Source organism: Mercenaria mercenaria, chromosome 9 (assembly GCF_021730395.1).
Source record: "Mercenaria mercenaria strain notata chromosome 9, MADL_Memer_1, whole genome shotgun sequence".
In the NCBI taxonomy this organism is placed as follows: Eukaryota; Metazoa; Mollusca; class Bivalvia; order Venerida; family Veneridae; genus Mercenaria; species Mercenaria mercenaria.
The window spans coordinates 79,225,183-79,251,330 of record NC_069369.1 but is presented as its reverse complement, the minus strand read 5'-3'; positions in this window follow the sequence as shown (position 1 = coordinate 79,251,330).

Below are 26,148 nucleotides of genomic sequence, written 5' to 3'. Positions count from 1 at the left end.
ATTGTGTGTATTAGTTGACATTTCAAAGCAAAAGTAATATTCGCCTATATACAAAGTTCCTGAACACAGATTAACCAACCACCGTGTAACGGACGCCGTGGCTCCTTTAGAAAATTGAATAGTATAAACACACCCGCAATAGATAATTAAGCAATTGAACATGCTGACATTTGCAAGGACGTGTAAGCTTTATAGGTTAGAGACCACAAGTTGTTTTCCCACAGGCTTCAATTTTAGCATCATAGCGCGTGCGGCCTTCAATAAATCAAAATATGTATATTAGATCATATAATGCTTTCAAGACTTTTCTCAGTTCGTCCGTAGTAACTGACAAAAAAAAAATGAATGGAAATACTTTATTTGATTATTTTGATACGAAACCCGTTTCATGAAACATTTTTGTATCAATGCCCGTCAGATGTAGCAATTATGGTCAAAATATGTGATAAGATATTCTAAACACTTTAAATAGGTTCAATTTTGGGAAACAAATTCCGTCTGGTGTTTGTTTACATTCCTGACCAATCAGAACGGACTAACTGAACAATAACTCATTCCCGGTAACTTTCCTGTACTTTTTTAATTGGTGTTCTCTGACCTTTAACCTGCAAGCAATACAACTACTATATACTGACTTTAACTTTAACAGGAAAGTTGTTATTGTTTCGTTTTAACTTTTGTGGCCTTCAGTTATGAAACAGCTTTGAAACAGCAACGAATTTGACCGACTTATATCTATACAAAATTGTCTTCCCAATAGTACAATATTCCAGAAAACTTTATCTGCCTGATGTCTTTGATCAATCAGTTTTGAAAAACGAAACCAGTTTTTAAGACATCAAGAGCAGTAATTGTAGAGCGTGGATAACAGAAAAATGACAAATTATAGATTGATCCTCGAGGCCTGACTGGATAATAAGCTTGAATTTCTCTTGAAAAGAATAAGAGTGACTAAGATGTAAGCTCCGTCGCTTGATTAGACATTATTATGCATCTATTACCAATTTCCATCTACTTTTATACAAGGAATTACCATACTCACAATCCAGGAAAGCATTGTACACAAAATGATATATGAAGCAGTGTATTATCCAGATAGGGAAAACTGGGATCGGCAATATGTAGATCTTCTTACAGATCGTTGTTCTAAAATATTTTTATTGTAGAGCTTATTCATATTTTGGACGTATATACTTTTCTTGAGACTATTGAACAAGTATCAACAATATCTGCTCGTAATTTCAGAAAAAAAACACATCGTATGACAAGGCAAATAAAGGTGAGTCCAATGACTCAAGAGTTTGTCAGTTTTTCAAGCATATGGATATGAGTATAAGTTCATTTGTATTTGCATATTTAAGCCAAAAACTAATTCACTATTGTAGCAGTAGGTCTCACTTATAAGAGAGTAAGATATTTGATGCTAGAACTTTTCGGCCTCTGAGAGTTCATAAAGATGCTTTACAATGTATCTATCTCATCATCCTTGTGAAATCGCTGTTTTTTTTTCGGTTATCTTTAGATATTGTCCTACTTCTTATATTCAGTTTAATGTACAGCTTGGGTTGTTATATCTATCTGTATGTTTTTATTCTTTTAAAATTGCCTTTTAAATATTTTAAATAGTGCCGTTAAACTATGGCATGTCAAACGTTGCTAAATTATATTTGTATGTTATTATTATTGTATGTTTATTATTGTTATTCAATGTCGTGTCATTCATATTCTAAAATTTGCTATTGTTATTGTATATGTCGTTATTCTTATGGTATGTTCGATATTCTTATGGTAAAAGTCATTATTGTTATTCTATGTTTCGTTATTGTTATTGTATCTTTGATATTGTTATTCAATGTCATTTCATTTATATTCTAAGTCTTACCATTGTTATTGTATATGTCGTTATTCTTATTGTATGTTCGATATTCTTATGGTAAAAGTCATTATTGTTATTCTATATTTCGTTATTCTTATTGTATCTTTGATATTGTTATTCAAAGATACAATAAGAATAACGAAATATAGAATAACAATAATGACGTTTACCATAAGAATATCGGACATACAATAAGAATAACGACATATAGAATAACAATGGTAAGACTTAGAATATGAATGACACGACATTGAATAACAATATCAAAGATACAATAAGAATAACGAAATATAGAATAACAATAACGATTTTTAGAATATGAATGACAAGACATTGAATAACAATAACAAACATACTATAATAATAACATACATATATAATTTAGTAACGTCTGACATGCCATATTAAACAACTTTACGAAACTATTAGAAATATACCAGTTGCACTTTTGTCGCAGTTCATGTTTCATGCAAACTATGGATAGTACAGGACGAATTTGAATCACGTAAACCGTAATTCAATTTTGTAATAGATCAGAACCTTCCATCAAAATTATTGATGGGAATGGTACTTCTCGTACTGGTGATCATTGAATTACAGTGTACAACGGAAATGGAGACTTTATGAGAAAAAAGTCAGAGTTTTTTGTAACGAATTGCAAGGACACGCCTTTATTTACAACTGAATGATTGCAATCTGGTTATTTTGTTGATTGTTAGTATTAGTGCATTGTGTATACGCCAGTCAGATGAATCGGACACTTTAGAATATCTACATCCTACCTTCATCTAATTTCCGGCACAAAAATGGAAAACATCCAATTTGTAAATTAATTAATTTATTCGCTCACTTCAAATTATAGGAAAGGTTCCCCGGGCGTTTCTTTCCATTACATAAAATATGGAAATTGTTTATCATATATAGGAGGCTGGCATAACACTTTAATATTCTTATGTCACTGTATTTCTTCAATTATAACTTGGTGAGAATTATAATTTTAAATGCATTTCACATTAAAATTATACACTAGATGCAAGCAAAGTTTGCAATCGCAAACGATGGGAACAGGCAAGAACTAGGAAGGTACGGTCATATGTCAAAGACTATCATGTCTGTCTGTACAAATATATAAGCTTCAGTCCATTCCATGCTTCCAGAGGATCTTGTCTGTTAAAATATGTGTTTCTTAGTTTCAGTGTGAATGGAATTAACTATTACTATATGTCAGTTTTATATATGTCTCTCACACATTTGTAGTAACATACTTTTCTCATATTTTGTATATATAACCGCCATCGATTGTAGTATGGCGATAGACATTGTAAAATGTTTGAGCCAATAAAAATCTTGAATCTTGAATCTTGAAAAAATCTCATAGTTTTATTTACAATCGCAACAGTTCTCGGTGAAAATAATTCTACCTGTTCTTGGACTCAGTGTTGCTATATTTTCTGGTATATTTAGAGTTTAAAGTATGTGTATAAAAGAACACCATTTAAGCCGCCGCTGCTAATAGGCGTTATAGGTGTACATTTCATTACTTTCTATAAGCAGATTCGGTCAAATTGAGTCGGCTATATTGCATTTTGTGCTCGAAATATCTAACAGATTTTCATCAATATTTCAATTGGGTGTGTGTTGTTTTAGAAAAACTAGACAATCAAAATTTAAATAGCGTCAATGTATCGGGAAAACTCGAGTCAGCAAACATCTATGCAACATAATTACCGATTCCTACTGCAAGGAGTCAGTTTCAACTCTTGAAAGAGAAAATGATTCATCCGAAGCTGTTTTTCGTACAAAAACGTGTTATACAGACTCCTTACAAGTTGTGCTTCAAATTAGTTTATTAATGTATGGGTTCCTAAAATGTGATTGACTGCAAGCAAACTATTAAAAATGGTAGCAATTTCAGCTACTGTTAAGAATTTTATTGAAGCCTTAGGAGTACCGAGTCATTGTTTTTGTACAGACATTGTCCCCGTTATCCACCAGTGTTGTTAAATGCAGCTTGCGAACTACGTTGGAAATGTCCTCTTATTACGCCTCTAGCATGTGAGAATGCAGTGCTTATGAAATAGCAATTGTGCATATATTGAATATGAAATAGCAAGTGAACATACATTGCTTTATACAAGAAATTACCATACTCACGATACAGGAAAGCATTGTACACCAAATGATATATGAAGCAGTGTATTATCTAGATAGGGAAAACTGGGATCGGCAATATGTAGACCTTCTTACAGATCGTTGTTCTAAAATATTTTTATTGTAGAGCTTATTCATATTTTGGACGTATATTATTTTCTTGAGACTATTGAACAAGTATCAACAATATCTGCTCGCAATTCCAGAAAAAACACATCATATGTCAAGGCAAATAAAGGTGAGTGTAATGACTCAAGAGTTTGTCAGTGTTTCGAGCATATGGATATAAGTATAAGTACATTTGTATTTACATATTTAAGCCAAAAACTAATTCACTATTGTAGCAGTAGGTGTCACTCATTAGAGAGTAAGATATTTGGTGCTAGAACTTTTCGGCCTCTGAGAGTTCATAAAGAAGCTTTACAATGTATCTATCTCATAATCCTTGTGAAATCGCAGTTTTTTCGGTTATCTTTAGGTATTGTTCTACTTATTATATTCAGTTTAATGTACAGTTTGGGTTGTTATATCTATCTGTATGTTTTGATTCTTTTAAAAATTGCCTTTTAAATATTTTAAATAGTGCCGTTAAACAACTTTATGAAACTATTAGTCTATAATAAGAAATGTAACAGTTGCACTTTTGTCGCTGTTCATATTTCATGCAAACTATGGATAGTACAGGACGAAATTAAATCACGTAAACCGTAATTCAGTTTTGTAATAGATCAGACCGTTCCATCAAAATTATTGATGGGAATGGTACTTCTCGTACTGGTGATGATTGAGTTACAGTGCACAAAGGAAATAGAGACTTCATGTACGAAAAAAGGTCAGGGTTTTGAGTAACGAATTGTAAGAACACGCAATTTTTACAACTGAATTATTGTTATCTTGTTATTGCATTTTGTATGCGCCATGGAAAACGTTTATTATATGAACGGGACTGGCATATCAGTATATTTTTCTTATGTCAGTGTATTTCTTCATTGATAATTTGGTGAGAATTATAATTTTAAATACATTTCACATTGAAATTATACACTGGATGCAAGCAAAGTTTGCAATTGCAAACGATGGGAACAGGCAAGAACAAGGGATCATGTCTCTCTAAGCAAATATATAGACTTAACATAAGCTTCAGTGCATTATATGTTTCCAGAGGATCTTCTCATAGTTTTATTTACAATCGCAACAGTTCTCGGCGAAAAACATTCTACCCGTACATTGACTCTAGGGTTGCTATATTTTCTGGTATATTTAGTGTTTAAAGTATAGGTATAAATGAACACCATTTAAGCCGCTGCTAGTGGGCGTAATAGGTGTTGTACATTTCATTTCCTTCTATATGCAGACTCAGTCAAACTGAGTCGGCTATATTGCATTTTGCGCTCCAAAATATCTAACAGATTTTCAATCAATATCTTAATGTGTGTTGTTTTAGAATATCTAGACAACTAAAATTTGAATAGTGTCAATGTATCGGAAAGACTCGAGTCAGCAAAAATGTATGCAACATAGTTATGGATTCCTACTGCAAGGAGTCAGTTTCAATTCTTGAAAGAGAAAATGATTCATCCGAAGCTGTTTTTCGTACAAATACTTGTCATACAGACTCCTTACAAGTTGTGCTTCAAATTAGTTTATTAATGTATGGGTTCCTAAAATGTGATTGACTGCAAGCAAACTATTAAAAATGGTAGCAATTTCAGCTCGTGTTAAGAATTTTATTGAAGCCTTATGGGTACCGAGTCATTTTTTGTGCAGACATTGTCCCCGTTATCCACCAGTGTTGTTAAATGCAGCTTTCGAACTACGTTGGAAATTTCCACTTACTACGCAATAGCAAGTGAGAATGCAGTGCTTATGAAATAGCAAATGTACATACATTGCTCATGAACTAGCAATTGAGCATACATTTCTTATGAAATAGCTAGTGTGCATATATTCTATATGCAAGATCAAATGAGCATAAATTGTATATGAAACTGCCTAGCTGTGAGTGTAAGAATTACTGAATATGCAGCATTGCTAGAGATAAACAAATTTCCGCGATAAGCATAATTCCAGAAATAAAAAGAGGCGTGAATATCAAGCAGCCACATGTTCACAATACAGTTGAAACTCTGTATTTCGAACCCGCTCATCTAAGAACTCCGGCTATCGCGATAATATTTAAAGTCCCTTCCAGAAAACGTGCACAATATATCCTTCTAAGTCGAATATCGGTTATCTCGAAGTAAAACGTTCAATCCCTTGGTATTCGAGATACCGAGTTTCAATTGTATTACTAGTATGAGTCGGGAATTCTTAACGCGCAAATAAGTCCGCTGACTAATCAATCGGGAAGCAGAATCAACGGTAAAATTACACATTCCCTTAAGTAAATGTTTATTAAACATCTGCATCATGAAAAAAAATCGCTAATGGAAGGTAGGGAAACTTTAATTTGACCATTAAACTTAACATGTGTTTAGATTGCCATTTCAAACCAATAGTAACAGCTGCAGATATACCAAGCTCACTGTATCGGCCGCTGTTGCTCTTCTTGGAATAAACAAGATGAAAAGTTATCCAAGAGTAATGAAACAATTGCAGCGACCTGCAAGCTAGACACGAATTGTTTTGGTTTGGAAGTTTGTAAGAAGCGGGAATCATTATTACTTGCTATCACGTTGGATTCAGTATGTAATTCATGTACGCGTCAAATTTCAGTGAATAAAGTATGCATATAATTTTTGTATGTCATCGCTTATTTTTAAGCACTCGTAGCCAGCATTATTCCTTTTGGAAAGAGTGATATAATTGCCAGAAATTTCTATGTCTACGTATTGTCCCAAATGAATAAATTTGGCAAGACAGAACGAACGATCAAAATATTTAAGAGCAGCAACGATAGAATAAATCATATGTAAAATGGCATATGGGTGATTTTAGATCGAGTCTCGCCAAGCTCTCTAGAAAACAAAGGAGTAGCTACGATATTTTCGTATTGACTATCGGACAAAGCCGAAACATTTGAAAGTCGTAACCCGGAAATGAGGCAAAGGTTGAGCTAAATGATGGTGTTACACTATTCTTCAAGAAACTTTTAAAGGTTGATGGATGTCAGTCTAAGCTACATGGCAGTAAAATTTATAGACGATTTTAAACACGTTGGTGTCTAGTGAATGCAAGTTAGCCTTATATTACGTTGATCTGGATGGTGAAAACGAAATTTAAGGGAAATTTCTTATCATTAATCCTATCTTTTATTACCTGAATTAATTAATTTGCTTTGGTTGTTAGAGTATGCTACTTTTTACTACATACTGAAAGAAAATGTAAAACCTTGGGGTCTATGTACCCAATCCACCATGATATTAGTACATATCATGTTTTTGAAAATCTGACGAACTTCAAGTCATTTATAAAGAAACATTATCCTCATGTTGGTAATGAAAAAAGCAACAGAAAATGTAATTACTAAATAAAAATATCAATTATGTTTGCATCCTAATATCAATCTGCATTAAGTATTGTTCTCTATTCCTTTCTGTGCGATTTACTTACTAACAGTCTGAGACCAATTCTTTACTGCAAAAGCTGATGTAAGTGCAAAACTTTCAACAAATCATCAAAAACAGCCCATGGGAATCATCAAAAGGGAAGCAAATATCGTGTAACAGGGATGCAAGCATACTTTATTTTACATTTTTAACCTGATATTACCTTATTTTGTACAAGTTATTTACATACTTATTTGATGAAAAGCGTGGTACATCCAATAGTATATATAAAGCTATGTCTGTGGTCTAAAAGAAAAATTCTGGGATTGGTAACACAGAAAAAAAGGAAGCTTCAAAGGTCACCCAACATGATAAAAATGAAAATGTTGCAGGATCGGTTTGATTGAGCCTGTTCATGGACGGTGGTGGTAATGCATCTTCCTGGAAGACTAGTGACGTTACTAAGTATCAAGTCTTTCTAAAATTTATTTGTCATTCAGAATTCAGCCTTAATTCACTTTATATAAAATATATTTTACGTTGAACCTTCAAACCTGAAGAAATGGCCAGTAGCATATATCTATTAACACTGTCTTCTGTCTCCAATTTAATTGTGCCAATAAGGAAATGTTTTACCGTCAGCCAATCAGTAACATTCACACGATTACTTTTTATTTCTCTATCATACCTTTGTTGAAGAACACTCAAACTTTTTTGTTAGACAAGCTTTTAGAATTTTCTTTGAACAGGACACTTTAGATTAAAGATGCCTTAATGTAGAAATTTATCTCTGTCCTTCGAGATTATGGAATCCATTAAATGTGACTGAATTCCATTACACCCGGTGCTAGGGGCGTGATGGCTGTTGCACACTCATAAAGAGATTCAGGCAAACCGAATATGCTATTATTTTACTTGGTAACTTCCTATGTTTGCCAGGGAATCTTATATTTTTTAGTATGAATACTCTACTCGGCAGTCATTAAATGTGAATGTGAAAATAATTCGTTCTTGCAGCAGTGGATGTTTTCTGTTGACGACTATTTACTAAGGTGTCATTTGTCTAGGCAGCGCGTTTAGAATTCAGATGACATTGAAATATTTTATCTACACTAAATAACTGCATCAGAATGCTTTCCCGTAAACGATTGAAGTTGAATATATTGAATGTAAAAGTGCGTTTAGGCTTGGTATTAATATTCTGATATTCAGGTTATTGTACAATATAGTATTGCTATGTATTTTCTATTTGAATATAGCCTGAATATCATCAGTCTACAGTTTTCCTTTCTGAATGCAGCCTTTAATGTTAGTAGGTATAGTAGGAAGGATTCCGACCAGTACAGGCGATTTTCCACGAACTAAAAAATCTTGTCGTTTGGTTGTTTGCTAATGTAGTAGCTTTTTGCATGCTCCGGTTATACCTAATTTAGAATCTAATACCGTCTGTGTTCCGGTACGCAATTCCAGCATGTGCAATCTTATTACTCCATCCATTCAAATTTCACCGGCAAAAGTTTCCAAGGCAACCTATCGTTTGGTAATTGTCTTCCGATGAGAACTGTTTTGCCCATGCAGGAATAATATTGCAGTTTATTTTCATCTCACTCGTTACTTTATACAAATCATTTTGTTTACTACTGTATCTGCATCTCCCTTTGGCTTTTATATGTCTTTTTGTTTGTTCGGATGACCTGTTTTAACATGCCATTTTAAAGAGACTTCTTATGAATTTGATTATCCTAAAATTCAGATGTTAGAAGTTAGAATAAGATAGATATTTATATAAACTTCAACCGTTACTGTAAAAGGGTATTGTTGTCACTAATGTGATTCAAGCAATGTCACTAATGTAATTCAAGCAAGGGCCAGTTAAGTCCAGTGAGTAGTCAGGAAATGATCATACACTAATTAAATCGGCTTCATAAATCTGAATGTCCTAAACAGATTTATGCTTATTCGTTGATCATACTGTGTTATAGTCAGCAAAGGTGGTTAGGTGTCAGGAACTCGTTTCCAATGTTTGTTTTTATCCATTTTGACATATCATATCATAATAATCATCCTAGTATACTGCAAAGAAAATATATTCTGTACATGGACTCAGGGTTGCTATTGTTGCTTGTCCTTTGGGAACCTAAAGTCAGTACAATCTTCATGCTTACAGAAGTTCCGCTTAAGCCGTTTCTAGGGGATGGAGTGTTACTTGGTTACGACGTATCAACAGATCAAATCAAAACGAGTCTGCTATTGTTTCTATGCTTTTACAGAATCGCCTGATATTTTATTGAAATAGATCGCAACGTCGATCATACGTCGTTTATTTCTGAAGTACGATGCTTTTGTATGAAAATAAATACGTTAATTAAAACAGCAACTAACTTTTACATAACACTATTTTCATATTTAATCACAAATAAGTTACAGTCAAATAAAAATACATCTACTGTCTAATATCTGTATAGAAGTATGCATAAGCCGGAGATATGTTCATATTGATATTTCAGTCGGATGCATAAGGTAAGCTTAATCTAATAGTGTGTGCGTGTGCGTGTGCGTGTGCGTGTGTGTGTGTGTGTGTGCGTGCGTGCGTGCGTGCGTGCGTGTGTGTGTGTTCGGGTTAAACGTCTTTTTTAACAATTTTTCAGTCATATAAACGAGGTGTCTACTTGTAGCAGTTAGCACAATGACCATCTTTATAGTGCTGCTTCACTGGAATATCACGCCGTAGATACATGACATGATACCCCACCCAGTCACATTATACTGACACCGGGCTGACTAGTCCTAGCACTATCCTCTTAATGCTGAGCGCCAAGCGAGGACGCTACTAGTACCAGTTTTACAACTTTGGTATGACGCGGCCAGGGATCGAACCCTCGACCTCCCGCACTCGAAGCGGGCGCTCTACCACTAGGCTACCGAGGCGGTAACTAGTATGATATTATATTACTACTATGCTAATCGTTACGCTGCACATTTTGAAGAGGGTTTTTATCTAGTTTCATCCTGCCGATTTAACTACTGTAAAGATGCAGTCATTACGATTGAATTAATATCATAGCTTTTGACATATTGTTTTAAAACATGTAGTTTACAATGAAACACTACAAATCAATGTTCTTAATTATGCACACGTGTAAACATTACGATTTACATATTTTAAGGATTCTGTTAGTCAAGTTTAATTGCTTGCATTGTCAATGTTTCGTACAATTCAAATAGCATTTATATAATTGAATTCGTTTTTGTTCATTCAGTCTCGTACATTTAAATGTACAAAAGCATGAAGTGAAATGTATGAGAAACTTTGATGTATTAACCTTCGTATTTAAGTACAGTGAAACCTGTTCTACAGACCACCCCTGAACAGAGACAACCTGTCTCTAAAATTCGCAGGTCTTGCTTCCTATATCTTAAAATTTTCAATGCTTTTCTCATTCTTTTATATAAAAGTGTTCTCGTGATTGTAAGTTTATGACTTTATTTAGATTTAACCACTCCTGTGTTATCTCAAACCAATCCATCGTGGGAAATATCAGCAGATAATAGGAGACATAAAGGAGTTGTTGATAGACACTCAGACAAAGTAAACGGAAGTGTCACTATTCAACATCAAACAATCTCTGAAAGTCTCGGAATGTTTAAATGACGTTTATGAAAAAAAACAATGACGAACGCATGCTTACGTTGGCTATCAGTCATTACTTCGGTACCGAGTTTTAAAGATGTCTTTTCGCTGAAAAGTCAACTTGATATTACTAAACGTCAGTAATAGAAATGGATTTTAGAAGTTAATTAATAACATGGATTTAAAGGTCATTTGTTCGCGTCCACGCATTTAAGTGGTCCGGTACATTTTTGTTTTGTGGTGACACACTAGACTGTTGATACAGAGTTCTGCCCCTCCGGTCAGAGCGGTGACGAATTTCAATTTCGCGTGTGTGTGTGTGTGTCTGTCTGTCTGTATATCTAGTAGTGCAGCCAGACCTTTTGTACAGATTTGTTTCGACATGCTGATGAACAGCTGTATACTGGTGACCGAGATGTGCATCCGTATCATGTTTGGGTGGAGAGGTCATTGGACAGGACTAGTATACGAGGGATGTTCGAAATGAGTTGCTTATTTCTATCTGGAGACTTCAAATTTCAAGTTAGCCCAAAAAGGCTCATTTCATGCCCTCGAAGTACTCCCCGTGGCTAGAAATGCAAAGTTTCAGCCGATGTTTCCACTTCTAGAAGGCGTCACGGTACGCTGATTTGGGCACAGTAATAAGGTACTGATGAATGGCAGATCCAAGTGCCTGTCGGGACTGGTATTTCCGCCCAGCAAGGAATGATTTCAATTTCGGAAACAAAAAGAAATCACATGGGGAAAGGTCTGGGGAATACGGGGGGTGAGGTAAAACAGTTACTTTTTCTTTCTTCAAAAACGCCGTAACTATTGCGGAGGTATGAGCGGGGGCATTGTCATGTAGAAGACGGACATGTTTAAAACCAGTGGCAGGGCGTCGTTTCTGATAATACTTTTTCAGTTTCTTCAGTACTACGTCTTTGTAGTACTTTCCGGTGATGCTTTTGCCCTTTTTCACCGGCGCTTTTATTGCGACTCCTTCACCAGAGAAGAAGATTGCATACAAAACCTTCTTTGCACTCAAAGAACGTTTGGCAATTATTGGGCGTTTGCTTTGTTTAGTGGCCCAGATTTTATTGCTAACCTTTCTGACGGGCACAAAATAATGGACCCAGGTTTCATCACCTGTGAGGCTGTGACGACATTGGCAAACTGCTTTTTGTCATATTTTGGAAACATTTGAAGCAGTTTTTTTGGCCACTTTAACCCGTTGCCTCTTTTGCTCATCAGTCAACAGATGTGGCACCCATCTAGCAGAAATCTTTCTGACTTTCAAATGCTTCTTCAAAATAAGGTGAACCGTTGATAGTTATATGCCTACCTTTCGTGCAATATCACGAACTGTAAATCTGGCATCTCCTTCAATGATTTCCTTTATTTTGGAAACGATTTCTTTACGAGATGCAGATTTTGGCCTACCTGATTTCGGTGCATTTTCGATGGACTCTACAGACTCAAATTTCTTTTTCCACCGCCGAACTGTGTCATAAGACACACAAGAAGGTTCATAAGCAGTAGAAAGTTCAGTCATCAGCTGCTTCAAAGAACAACCAAGTTTTGAGCGAGCTTTGATGTAAGCCCGTATTTCATCTTTCTTGTCGACGCTTCTACCAACCATTTTTACTACAGTGGTCAATGATTGTGTGTATTCAAATGGCAAATTTTATGTCTTACACTTAGTCTAACATGTACATTTATACACCGTTGTGTAGGTATTGAATAACCCTATACAGGTAGGTATTGACTTTTATCGTGCCCCACGTGGATATCGAGCTAGAGGACAATAAGCAATTCATATCGAACACTCCTCGTGTATATTGGTGCATATGTATATCAAGCACCTTTGTTGATCCTGAAAAGGGTGTTATATGAATTTGGTAATTGCTAGCTTAGACTTAAAGTAAGATAGTATACGGTTGTGTTTCCTTGAGTACGTAAAAACAACATGAAGATTTACCTGTTGGTCGTAACAGACGTAATAGCAGAGCTGTAAAAGGAAAATGTTATTTAAATTTTAAAAAAAAAAGTCTTCCCGCTAGTCAAATCCCTATCATATATTTGTATAGAACTGTGACTTTCCATTATCCTTTATCTCCGTTTCCGTTTAAATCTGTGAAAAACTGGCGGTTTACTAATAAAGACTACTTTTCACAACGCGTCTTAATTTTTTATCAGTTTACTTTAGGAAAGTTTCAAAAGAATATCAGTTACAACATCAGATATGACGTTATGTATAAGCGTGCGTGTTAAAGGTATTTATAAATTCCTTTTGCAGCCTAAATTAAAAAATTATGTCTCGATCAAAACAAATATATGAACTGTACTTTATATTGCAGAGTAAGGCCTGTAAATCTTAAAATGTTAGGCAAAAACACGTATTAATGATTGATTTTATGGAACGCCATGACTGTCTTCTGATATTGATTTAGCACTTTATGCTGTACATACATCAATATATGAAGTGCATCTACTTGTATGTGCAGTGCTTATATAATGTATATGAAGTGCTTAACACTGTATAGGCGGTGCTTCCATCTGTATTTGCGGTGATTTTAACTGTGTATACTGTTGTTTTAACTGTGTATGCGGTGCTTGTAATAGTATATGCGGTAATTCCATCTGTATTTGTGGTCTTTTTAACATTATATACAGTTCTTTCTATTGTATATGTGGTGCATTCAATTGTATATGTGGTGCTTTCAACTGTATATACGGTTCGTTTAACTGTATATGTTGTACCTTTATATTTATATCCGGTGCTTTCAACTTTATATGCGATGCAAATAACATTATGTGCAAACTACATTATGAGATCGGAATATTTATACGAAAGTTAACGAATATTTCCGAAAACATCCAACTAAGGTTATTTTCGCGAAAATAAGCCATACTTCTTTGTTTTATATCTAATTTAAATTTATTTTAATCATTATACAGATACGATCAGTAGACACTAATAAAGCAAAAATAAATGATTTACGTTCAGGAATGTCCAGGAAATATAAAGTATATATTTTGGAATTACCTCCCTTAATACGTAAATTTTACTTATTTCTCAAAGTTTTCATTTTGTTTGATGTAAAACTATTTATTCATTCATTCAGTTTGGCTGTTTTAGTGATTGTTTGGTGGTTAAATACACAATTTTGTGAATATGTTTGTTTGCCACCGCTTATATTTTGTATTTAGTATGTAGTATATATTCTCCTACATTGCGGTCAATGGCATACACTTCTCCTTCCCTCCGGAGCGTGCACGTCGCGGAGAAGGCACAGGGCATCGCCAGATGTAGGACCATCTACATCTGTGTCTGCATCTGTCGGTGTCCTGACTAATCCGGAGAGAGTGGACCTAAGAGGGACTGTTTGTGAAAAGGAGCTATGTACTTGGCGGACGGCCTGCTGTTCAGACGGCCTGCAGAATACAGACGGCATGCAGAGAAGCCCTCGAGCTGCTCAAACTCCACGCTCAACGTGTGGGCGAGCGGGGAGGGGCACAACACCCACAGCGGAGGAGCGGCGGCGGATTCCAGCGACGAAAACAGCGGCTTGCAGCATTTACCGCCTTTTTTAGGGCGCCTTCTAGCAACAACGTCTCTTTACAGGTCTCTAGATCTGTCGTTTAGGTCTCATTGGCCGTGACAGTGATTCACTTTTGGCTTCAAAATTACTTATCTTTGGCATTACAGAAATTGCGTAGAGGTAAATTTTCACCACTTTGGCTTCAAAAAGCATCTTTAACGGCATACCTGGTGACATGACGGGGGTCTATACTCTTACATAGCGTAATGCTATATTGTGCCTGAAAGGGCGGATGGACCCTTATTAAACTTAAACACTGACTGACTGTCAATGGCATACTATCTGATACTTCCATTTCGTATGCAGTCTCATATCAAACACGCTTTAATAGTCTGGCGAATAAATCGCCAGCCTAATAAAACCGTGTTAAAGTAATTAGGAATAAATTAGCGAGCGTCAAAATCGATAACGAAAATAACTTTAAATATGCGAAAATAAGCTATATATATATATATATATATATATATATATATATATATATATATATATATATATATATATATATATATATATATATATTTCACATTTCTTTAAAACTGAATTTTCTGTTACTTTAAAGAACATGTCTGCACATGTTTACGAAACGAACAGCAAATATTTATGATGTGTGTGTGTGTGTGTGTGTGTGTGTCTGTGCGTGCGTGCGTGCGTGCGTGCGTGTGTGTGTGTCAAAATCGTTAACGACAATAAACTTAAGTGCGAAAAAAGGCGTATGATGTTTAATTTCTCATTGTTTTCTTTGCATTCTAACTTAAAGACACATGTTTATAAATAATAATACCCTTGTATAAAAAATCTTAATGTCAGATGTTTTTGACGATGCTCTTTAATTTTCGTAATAAACTGGATCTCATAATGTTGTTTAAACATAATGAGGTTCGCACCGCATATACACTTTAAATCACCGCAAATAAAGTTGAAAGTACCGAATATAAAAATCGAACTACTATACATAATCAAAAGAGGACCGACGAAAGGTGAAACAACCCCAAATACCGTTAAAAGCACCGCATACACAGTAGAAAGCACCACATATAAAGCTAAAATCACCGCATATGCAGCTGAAACCACATCATGAAAATGTAAAACCAATTCATATACAATTGTAAGTATCACGTATACAGTAGAAAGCATATCATATAAATTTAAAAACACAGCATATGTAGTTTAAAGCATCGCATATAAAGTCAAAAGCAAAACATTTAATGTGAAAATCGCCGTATATACTGATAAGAGCACTCCGTATACAGTTAAGGAGGTAGGATACCTTGTTACAAGGGTAAATTCAAATTAGTTGAACCGCAGCATGTTTTTGTATTTCGTGTAATATGAAGTTTTAACTGCTACAATCTCAATTTCGTTTGTCTCTATCCCTTCAAGTTCAATTTTTATCCAGGTTTGAAGAACATGACCCTCCAAAGGTATTTCATATTGAAAGAAGAAGGAAAATACGGATATTTAACACTTTTCAGTGTATTTTAGTTTCATTGATATCCGTAGAAGTCTGCAAAATTGATAATTTTACTGGTATGCACGTTATCTTTCTAATATAAGCTTAAAATGTATATGTCGCGGGGCTCGTGTTTCCATGGTAACGCATTTTCTCTCATTTTTAAACAACTATGTATAAAAATAGGGGTTTTCGACGGCTTCAGTGCCATTCTGTTAATGACCAACATGAAATATTTGGGTAATATTATTAGCAAAATACCAAGCACTTTACATGGTACCCTATTTTTCTTAAATTTTAAAGTAACCATGGCAACAGAGATGTTTAAAATAGCTTATATCTTGCTGTTTGTCGTAATTTCTTTAAAAAAAATATTGAATAAGATTATCTTTCTAGCTGATGTAGCTTTAAACATATTATTTCTAACGTAGGTTACATTTTCGTGTTATTTGCATTTATTCAAACAAATTTCACAGCTTAGAATACGTACAGCAGTACCCCACGTCTGCCATTTTTCATGGAAAAAATCGTTCAGCGTGCTGCTTTTATTCTCATGGATATTGTTGAAATGAAAATAAAAAGCCGAAGCTGTGTTTCTTAAATAGACCAGTGTCAACGCTTTTGAATTTTACATTTAGATACATAGGTCACGGGCTTTGTTTTCATGGTAACATCAATTCAATTCAAGAAACCACAGTTTTCTACTGAAATTTGAACAATTTTAGATCTTAGTTTTAGTATGTAAGTCACAAATTATCAATGAAACCTGAAAAATAGGTATTACAAATCAAACTGCCAGACTTTTTATTTGAAAATGGCCGTAACAAGTAACCTTTCACCCAACTATATTCCAAATAACATTGGTTGCCATCATCCATTTTCTTACATTCCGCATAACATTTCAATATAACTACATAAAAGAAGCAAAATATTGATTATTATTCAGAGCAAAAGACTCATAAAGAATATTTCAGCAAATAATGGTTATTTGAAAATAGTAAAAATAAAGAAAATGTACAGAATTACGTACTTTCAAGATAAAAACTATTAATTTTGCGCGGTAACTGACACGTAACGTCATGACGTCAATGACGTCATTTTAAGGCAACATTGTATTGAAGTGTTTCTGCGGCAATTTATTCATTATTTCTGCATTATTAAACCATAAAGCATCAGATCGAAGACAAATTCATGATTTGTTTTCAGAAGAATGAATATACAAACACATTTAGTTTGTCGTAAACGTCGTCGTAAATCGTCACATTAGCTTCCGGTTGGACATGCGCACATACAAATATGAAGGTAACCTACCTCCTTAAATCCGCATATAGTTAAATGCACAACATATAAGGATAAAGGCGACGCATATCAAGATGAAAGCACCGCATAAACAGTTAAAAAGATCGCATACAAAGTTAAATATACCGCACAATCAAATGAAAGCACTGCATATACATCTGAAAGGACCGCATATAAAGCTAAAACACCGCACATACTGATGAAATCACACCATACACAGTGATAAGCACATCATATACATGTATAAGCACTGCACATACAAGTAGAAGCACGTCATATACAGATGTATGGACATCATAAAGTGCTAAATCAACATCATAAGACAGCTATGGCGTTCCATAGATTTTACTTCTTTTAATCAGGATTCTATATGAATTTTGTAAAATAATGATGATGATAATAATAATAATTGTTATTATTATTATTATATAGAAATACAAATCTAAATGCCTTATTGATATTTTTAATATCAGTAGAGTTGTAAATAAAAATATATAATTTGTTATTTAGTTTATGTCAAATTTGAAACAGATATAGAAAGTCGCGATGCAACGTCAAACATCATAATTTTCACAAAGTACTTTTGCGTTACATCCTAGGTCGCTGTATTTTCTTTGTCTAACAAATATTTGCATAGAAAATACTGAAAAGGGAATAAAAGAACTCAACCAAGCAAAAAATAGCAGGTTCGGTTTGAATGAGTCGATATAACGTTATGAGATGTAATGAAATGCGCAACACTCCTGACGTTCAAAGGACTAGCAATATAACATAGGCGTGTCCGAGAACAAGGGAACTTTTGTACATGTACGGGGTGACATTTTACAGCCACCACACAGTACTTACTGCTGTCGTACTATTTTGGGGAAAACTGCGAGAAATTCATTTTGAAGCAGTGAACTCAACCAATCAAAATATCAGCAGTATCGGAAGACAAATGTACCTACAATATTGATTCAAGAGTAAAGGAAATATTGAATACATGTATTGCCAAAACAATTCATAGCCTTACCAGTCTTTGCTTTAGATTTTCGTTATAGTAATCTTCATCCTAGACTAAGAAGTAGTTTTATAATCTGATTGAAAAATACAGCCTCGATTAACTTGTGGAGTTTTGAAAATTAAGTAAGACACAAAGGAACTAAATGTTCAACTCTATCTAATTATAAGTCAAATATTCCTTACAGACACCAAGATCGATCTGAATTTCGTAAGCTGTTATGAGACGGTACAAAAGTACTTAGAGCGCCTATATATTCAACTCTTTCTGTATCAATAAACCATCCTTAAAGTCTTCAGGAATATCATTGTAAAAAGTGTTCCTCAATGTTGTAGACAAATGCTATTAAAGCTTTTGAAATTTAACAAGTGACTGAAAGAACCATGTGAATTATATTTGGAAAGTTTTGTCTATATGGTACATGTAGGCCGTTTCATATACGTCCAGACATTGGGAATATCACATTTAACACCTGACAATGTTTTTTTTCAAGGGAAGTTTCAAACATTTCCCATGTATTTAAAAAAGAACAAAATTATAAAGCGATAAATTAACAAAACATGTTTAATGTATCAATATACTTTGACTATCTTTACTCTGCGTTATATTTCATGTGAAGCTAATAAGATGTTGTTTAAATCCCGAATGAAATGTTCAAGGACTATGAGGGGCCTCTATGTCCGAGTAGTTAAGGGCGCTAACTCTGAATTGCTTGCTTGTCCATCAAATTTGGTTTTAAATCTCACTTAGGGTGTAGATGTTTTCATGTGTGGATGCCATTCAGCTACCATGTCTGAAACAATGCTCGGGTGGGCACCAGTGTTGTCTAAGCACGACAGAAACAAAACAAAAATCAAACATTATGCGTCTGCTGTATCTTTTTGTAAAAGTACAGGAGGGTGGCTTTGAAAAACTTTGGACATACTTAGATTAAAGGTGTAGCGATTTATCTACTTGGCTATATTAAGTGTTCTCTACTTTTCTTTCCTTCTTTATTCTGCATAATGGGTAATAGAAACGCTTGTAATAAAATGTCCAGGAGAATCTTGTCTTTGGTTAGCATAGAGCTATTTACGAGAATACATAACTTCATTTCATACTCCGCATTTAAGCATGTCTGTTGAAGTAACGCTTGCAATATCACTGATAATTACAGTAAATATGTTATTTACGCGACGAAACTTGAATAAAAGTATCATTTCCAATGTTAAGAAAATACTTTGATTATTTTTTCTGACGCAGAAATGTAACCAAACACATTTCTCCTATTACAAAGCGTATTTGATCTTAAGGAATACACTATTTTCGACTCTATAAATTTTCAAGACATAACGCTGACAATTTCATTACCTTTCAAACCTAGATAAGGGTGCAAGTAAACAGCAATTTAGACCTATTTATGTCCGATAATATAAATTAATTATCAACAAACTGTTGTCGAACTGCAAGCAATTCACACTTCCTTACGTCCTAAGTAGGGTAACAGACATTTTGAATCATGTGCCCTATAACTTTTATCTGTCTGTTGCTTTGAAACGATTTAGCAACTTAAACTCAATATTGACTTTTAGATATTGATTCTATCCTGCTACCAAGTCTAAGCACTAACAATGACCCAGTTTGAATTTTCTGATTGTATGGAGTAGTTCCGTTCTCGAGAGTTTTGATTTCTTTAGACCAATTTAAAACTACTTTCACAGCTATAAAATCTATTATCTTTGCATTTCGTCTAAATATTTTATTTCAAGTCACATGACGCTAATGTAGTTTTATTCAAAATCATTCATTGGTGTATAAAATTGCCGTCCGTAACTGTTGAAGTGAAACGCACACTGTTTTTTACGCAACAATATAAGAGTATACATGTAGTATAAAAACTCATGTTAACCATATTTATAAATATTCCTTATTCCCATCCCTTTCCCTTGCATTTACGCTTCCTTGCATTTGCTGCCTCTCTCCTTTTACCATGAGTAAGTTATCGTACCAACCATAATTTTGTCCGCCGGCCGTCCTTAGGCGGTGTCCCACTGTTGTTTTTTCCTACTTATGTATGTGTTGTGTGTAGGTGTATCTGTTCGTGTTTGTCATGGGCGGTGTGTCACACAGTGTTGTTTTTTTCTTTCTTGTCTGTTTATCTGTGTATGTAAGGTGTGTGTGTGTGCGCGCGCGCGCGCGTGTGCTTGCGTGAGTGTGCGTGTTTTTTTGTACGTGCGTGTCTGCGACGTTGTAGGAATACTGCGTTTAAGGAACGTGGCTATTTTATCACTCGCATTTAAATATGGACGATATATTGACAATCTTGATGACCAGATAATTCCTTGTGACCCACTTTACTGAATCGTACTTGACGGCAACAAATGCATTTAGGATCCTTCGCACATTGTCGTTGTCTTGTCTACCTATTTAACAGGTATATGCGTCGTTTCATTGATATTCACAAAGCTTAAGATAGTCGTGTAGGTGTTAATGCGGATTTTATCAGTTTTTACCAAATCCGTAATTGTACTTAAAATGATGAATATGTTTCCGATATGTTTTTAGCCCAGGCAATCCTAGATAAGGCATACAACAAATACACAGTAAAGCTCATTGATCTTTGTAAAAGCACGAATCTACAAAAAGTAAATAGAAAATTGGAAAGTGACTTATGTAGGAAACTTCCTTTTTCTGTTGGATAAGCTAAGCTTGAAATGTATTATTTATTAACAAAATCATGCTAATTCATTGGTAGGTTTTGGGAAAAGAAAGGAAATGACCTACGGGCGACGCACTAATGATGTGAGCTTATCGCATCATAATATCAGAAAACTACAAATGTTATTCACCAAATGACAAAACAAGATTACATTTGATAAGGCCGTCACTTTATTGCAAAGATTTATATGATGGCATATTCAAAATAGAACATTGTATTTTGTAAATATAATGTAAATATAATGAGAAAATATGAAAGACATTGCTCGAGCAAATATGCATGAGAGGAATATGGCAAGGACAATGCAGAAAACTATGACCATAAGCACAGGATATATTAGTTCTACTAGGGTATTGAACATATGAATTATAATCTATATACAGAAAACGGGGCGAAAATGCACTCAGACATCTTTGAAAATGAGATTTTGGTAGCACGATTATATACGTAGTTGATTGCATTTAGCACGGAATTGTACAAAACATGCATCTCTCGATTATAACTGATATTTATTACCAAAGTTACTAGATATAGTAACGGAATTGCTGCTATTTTGCCCACCTTACGGAACATGTCTAGCGATTATGTATTTTTTGCCGGCGCATGTCCGGTATCATCTGCTCAAAACGGCCTGCTGAACTTTTAACATGACGTTAGGGACACCGTGACTACATTAACGAACAAAAGTCATCTTGCTTTATGTCAGTTTTTTTGCCTTACTGTTAACCATATGCCAAGACAATAACACTGATTAACATTGCAACAGTTTTCTAGTTTTCTGCCTTTATTATATTCGTTTATTATGCATAAGTAAGCATCAATTTTGACATTGGTGTGAGCTTTAGTATTTCCATGTGATGATGTACAGATCGCAATCTGCCAGTTTTGTTTTAAATGAATGTTTAGATTCTGCGGGCTAACACGTGCACCTGGTGTCTAATGATTTCTAATTCAAATTCATGAATCAAAACTAACAAGAAATATCTTTAAAAATGATGGTCGGCGAATTGTAATAAGGAAAGAAGTTTATGAATTTTTCATCTAACATTCATCTTTCATCTAACATTTTTCAAATTGCAAAACTAAACACCGCACTTTAACAATTTAAATGGTTCTCTTTTAATTTTTCGCAAAGGTTTCGTAGGGTTGCAATTTTGTTTCTTTTATCCTTTGACGAATAATTACAGCAGTAGTTTGATGAAGATTCATGAAGCGAGGTCATTAAACGTGTTTATATTTTTAGCTAAATTAGTCCCTATCCCCATTTGTAACAAAATAGCAGGAGACCTTACGATATTGTTACACATCGAGTTTGATAAAAATCCATTACATTTTAGTGGTTAATGCGAAGAAAAACATATCTATTTTTAGCTATAGTGGTCCCTAATAGGGCCCAAGTTCCTATATAAATAAATTTGGAAGAGGACCTTATAATGATGCTCCAGACCAATTATGACAAAGATCCACCAAGCTCTTCATTAGACGCTGTATAAAGGCATTTCTAGTTTTAGCTCTAGCAGCCCCTAAAAGGGGTCAAATGTCCCAGCTGAACAAAGTTGGCTGCGGGCCTAATAAAGATGCTACAAATCAAGTTTGATTAGAATACATGAGAAAAAATCAATTAAAGTATTTTTTTATTTATTATTTTATCTATTTCTAAAATAGGCCAACTGATCCCGCTTTAACAAATTCATATTTGCTATTCATTAATCTTTGGACAATGACGTCACACCTATAAAAAAGTGAAGGTCAAGCAAAACATACAATTGTAATTATTTCAATATTTTTGTTTCATAAGGAAAGTTTGACCGTAGTCATATCACATAGATAACTGTATGCAACATACCTTCATTTCAGTGTAATGAGATTCAGTCATTATATAGCATATATGAGTTCAATATTTGCATACCATACTAAAGAAAATTATTCATTTATAATAAAACAGTTAAATAATTTATAACAAATATATCAAAGCAAACAAGTACTCATTTTAATATGCAATCTGAATAAGTCACAAAAGCAAGAAACCTTTTCATATACAGACGACAATTGTAACAAGGAAAATCTTTTAAAAAGCACTTCTCTACATAAAAGACTCTTATCACACCCTTATTCATGTGATACGCAGACCGTATTCAGCTCTTTCTTCAATTTGATATATGTTGGTATTCGAACAGGTTTTTATCATATTTATTAAACTCACTTATCATCTTGAGATATATCAATATTCTTGCTAAATATACTGAGCCAAAGTTAGCTTTAAAACTGTGAACAGCGTCGTTTAGGATAAACGCTTTGTCTACATTTCACTCAGCGTAGCACAATCATCAGAGTGAAAGAAACTGACACTCTCGTCCAGTCAGGCAGAGTGTTACATAAATCGTCCATTTTGAAAAATTATCTATAATGCGTTATCAAGTAGTTTGATTTGCAAACTGAAGTCACGTGGCATAGGTAACGAAAACCAATTTAGACGGCGTTCGCCGAAAAATAATTGTCAACTATGTTTATACACACACTATGTCTATATCATGATGAAAATCTCGTCAGTATCGGTTTCAATTAAAAAATGAATCATTGTTATTAGAAACATAAATACTTGATTGCCCGGTGCGATTATGGAATGATTGCCCTCAAAACAAGTTAAAGCATACCAAAAGTTCCTTCTAGGGCGCATCTATATAGATATAAAATGACCATCTTGTAAAATTTTGGTTGCAATGTCTGTTTTATACTGCCAAAAATATCAGGTAAGTATTTACGCTAGTTATTTAACATAAATTGTTAAATTCAACAACAAATTAAATCTGTTACCTCTTTCAGTAGAGTAAATACGGCAATAAGACATTGACGTGGTCAATCTATTATGATTCGATGTGTGAATTCATTGCACGTAATTAGAGGGTCACAATGGGGTTTGTTTTCACATATTAACCATGCATTTGAAGATAACGATAATATTTGGTTGTTTACATTTAAATTTGCTGATATATGTCTATCTGGTGAATGTACATATGTTATGTTCAGGAGGAAATAAAAGAATCAATTAATCATCCTCGGGTTTAGTATTGTGTGGAGTCGCCTCAAATTAGAAAGAATAGTTTAACGTCAGAGGTTATTTCTAAGGTCACGGAGTTTAATTGGCCAGCTTGTAATTACAACAGCTTTCGACATAAGTAGCTCAGTCAAGTGTGACTTATTGAATTAAGATATTACTTCTCAAGAGAAGGAATAATAAACAATTAGAATATACATCACAAATTTTCTTCTGGCAAATATTTTGGTAATCGCGCCGGACAATTAAATATTATATATAAAGGATATTTATTTCTGAATATTTGATCATTTATGTAAAATGTATAATGCAAGCCGGATGCCTGGAAAGGGGGTGTTAACAGATACTGTGAGCATCCACGCAAAACTGACTGAGATATCCGACACACTTTAGATTAAAAAGGGGACTAATATGTCTGTTTCGACAAACTTATACTTCAGAAGCATGTGTAACGTGATACACAGTTAATACCAATATATACAAGCACATGTAATATAATGCAACTTTCAACTGATCTGTGATCCATAAGTTGATAACAGTCCTTTATATATAAGACATAGGCAATCCGTGGACCTAGTGGATGGTTGATCATATGGTCAAGGCCATTACTCGGTTTTAGGCACCCACCTAAATGCACCAAAATCAAAGATGATCAGCGGCACGCGAGGACGACACTCCAAGAACGTCAACGTAGAAAAATTAGCATATGTTAAGAATACTAAACAATTTATGGATAATTACATAATTTTGGCTCACATAACACAGACAACTTTGATTCCAAATCAGTCAATCCAAATAAAGTTGTCGCTATGCTTCGGATAAAGCATATATATTACATTCTTAAATAGTCACGACAATAAAATTATTCACTAAATTACTAATAAAATGATTCAATTATCAGTGAGGCGATTATAAAAAGTTGACACATATCACAAAATTTTATAAATAAATATAGCTCCAAGACAATTAGAAAAACAGTTTACACAGTATAAAGACTTTATTCCAAAATGCGCAATTTGTCTTCCTTTCTCTATGTAGATAATTTTTGTATGGCGCGACATGGTGAAACTTCAAAATAATAAACTTGTCGGCAGGCACTTTTTAAAGTATATTAGTAATATGAATAAGGGATAAGGCGGTTAGGAGTGTTTTGGAAGCTGTCTAGCCTCTGTAAATGTCAGATGAAGAACGTAATAAAGGACAGGACGGAAAGTCATTTCGTCAAAGGTCATTTGTAAACGGTTTGTCCTCTTTAAATGTCAAAAAAAAGAATGTTATTGTCACTACATTAACTATGCCCACGAGAAACACGTGGGACTTATACTTTTCAAATAAGTATTTAAAAAGGTATAGATATCATTACATATGCAGATAAACATTGAGGCGTAACTTTAGGTACGAAAAATGCCCACTAAATTAGAAGAATTATTTTTCTCAACAGAACATATGTTTTCATTTGAAATCTCTAAGTAACTGTACATTTGATAGCAGCTTGAATGAAGGAAGTGGGTCAAGCTCAAATAATATTTTCTGCATCTCTTCGACCTAAAGTATAAAGATAAATAAAACTAGGGAATAAATGGATTGCTAAGTATCTAGACAATTTTTATTGCAGCTTTTTGTCAAGATATTTCCCGACTTAAATCATCTTAAAAGTGCAAAAGATAGTAGACAAATGTCATGAATAAATGATAAGGTAAACAGTTTCACAAACGTTTTACGGATTGCGGTGTATTCCTTTGAATTTATTATCAATATAATTCTGCACTGTTGTTCCTTTGATCGCCTCTACAAAAATGTGAATGCCAAGTTTATGTGCTAATAAGCATTGTCATCATGAACGTATATTATTTCATCTACATATTTTAGTAAACATATTTTTCTATTGGCAGGAATCTTCATGTTTCTGCAGATCC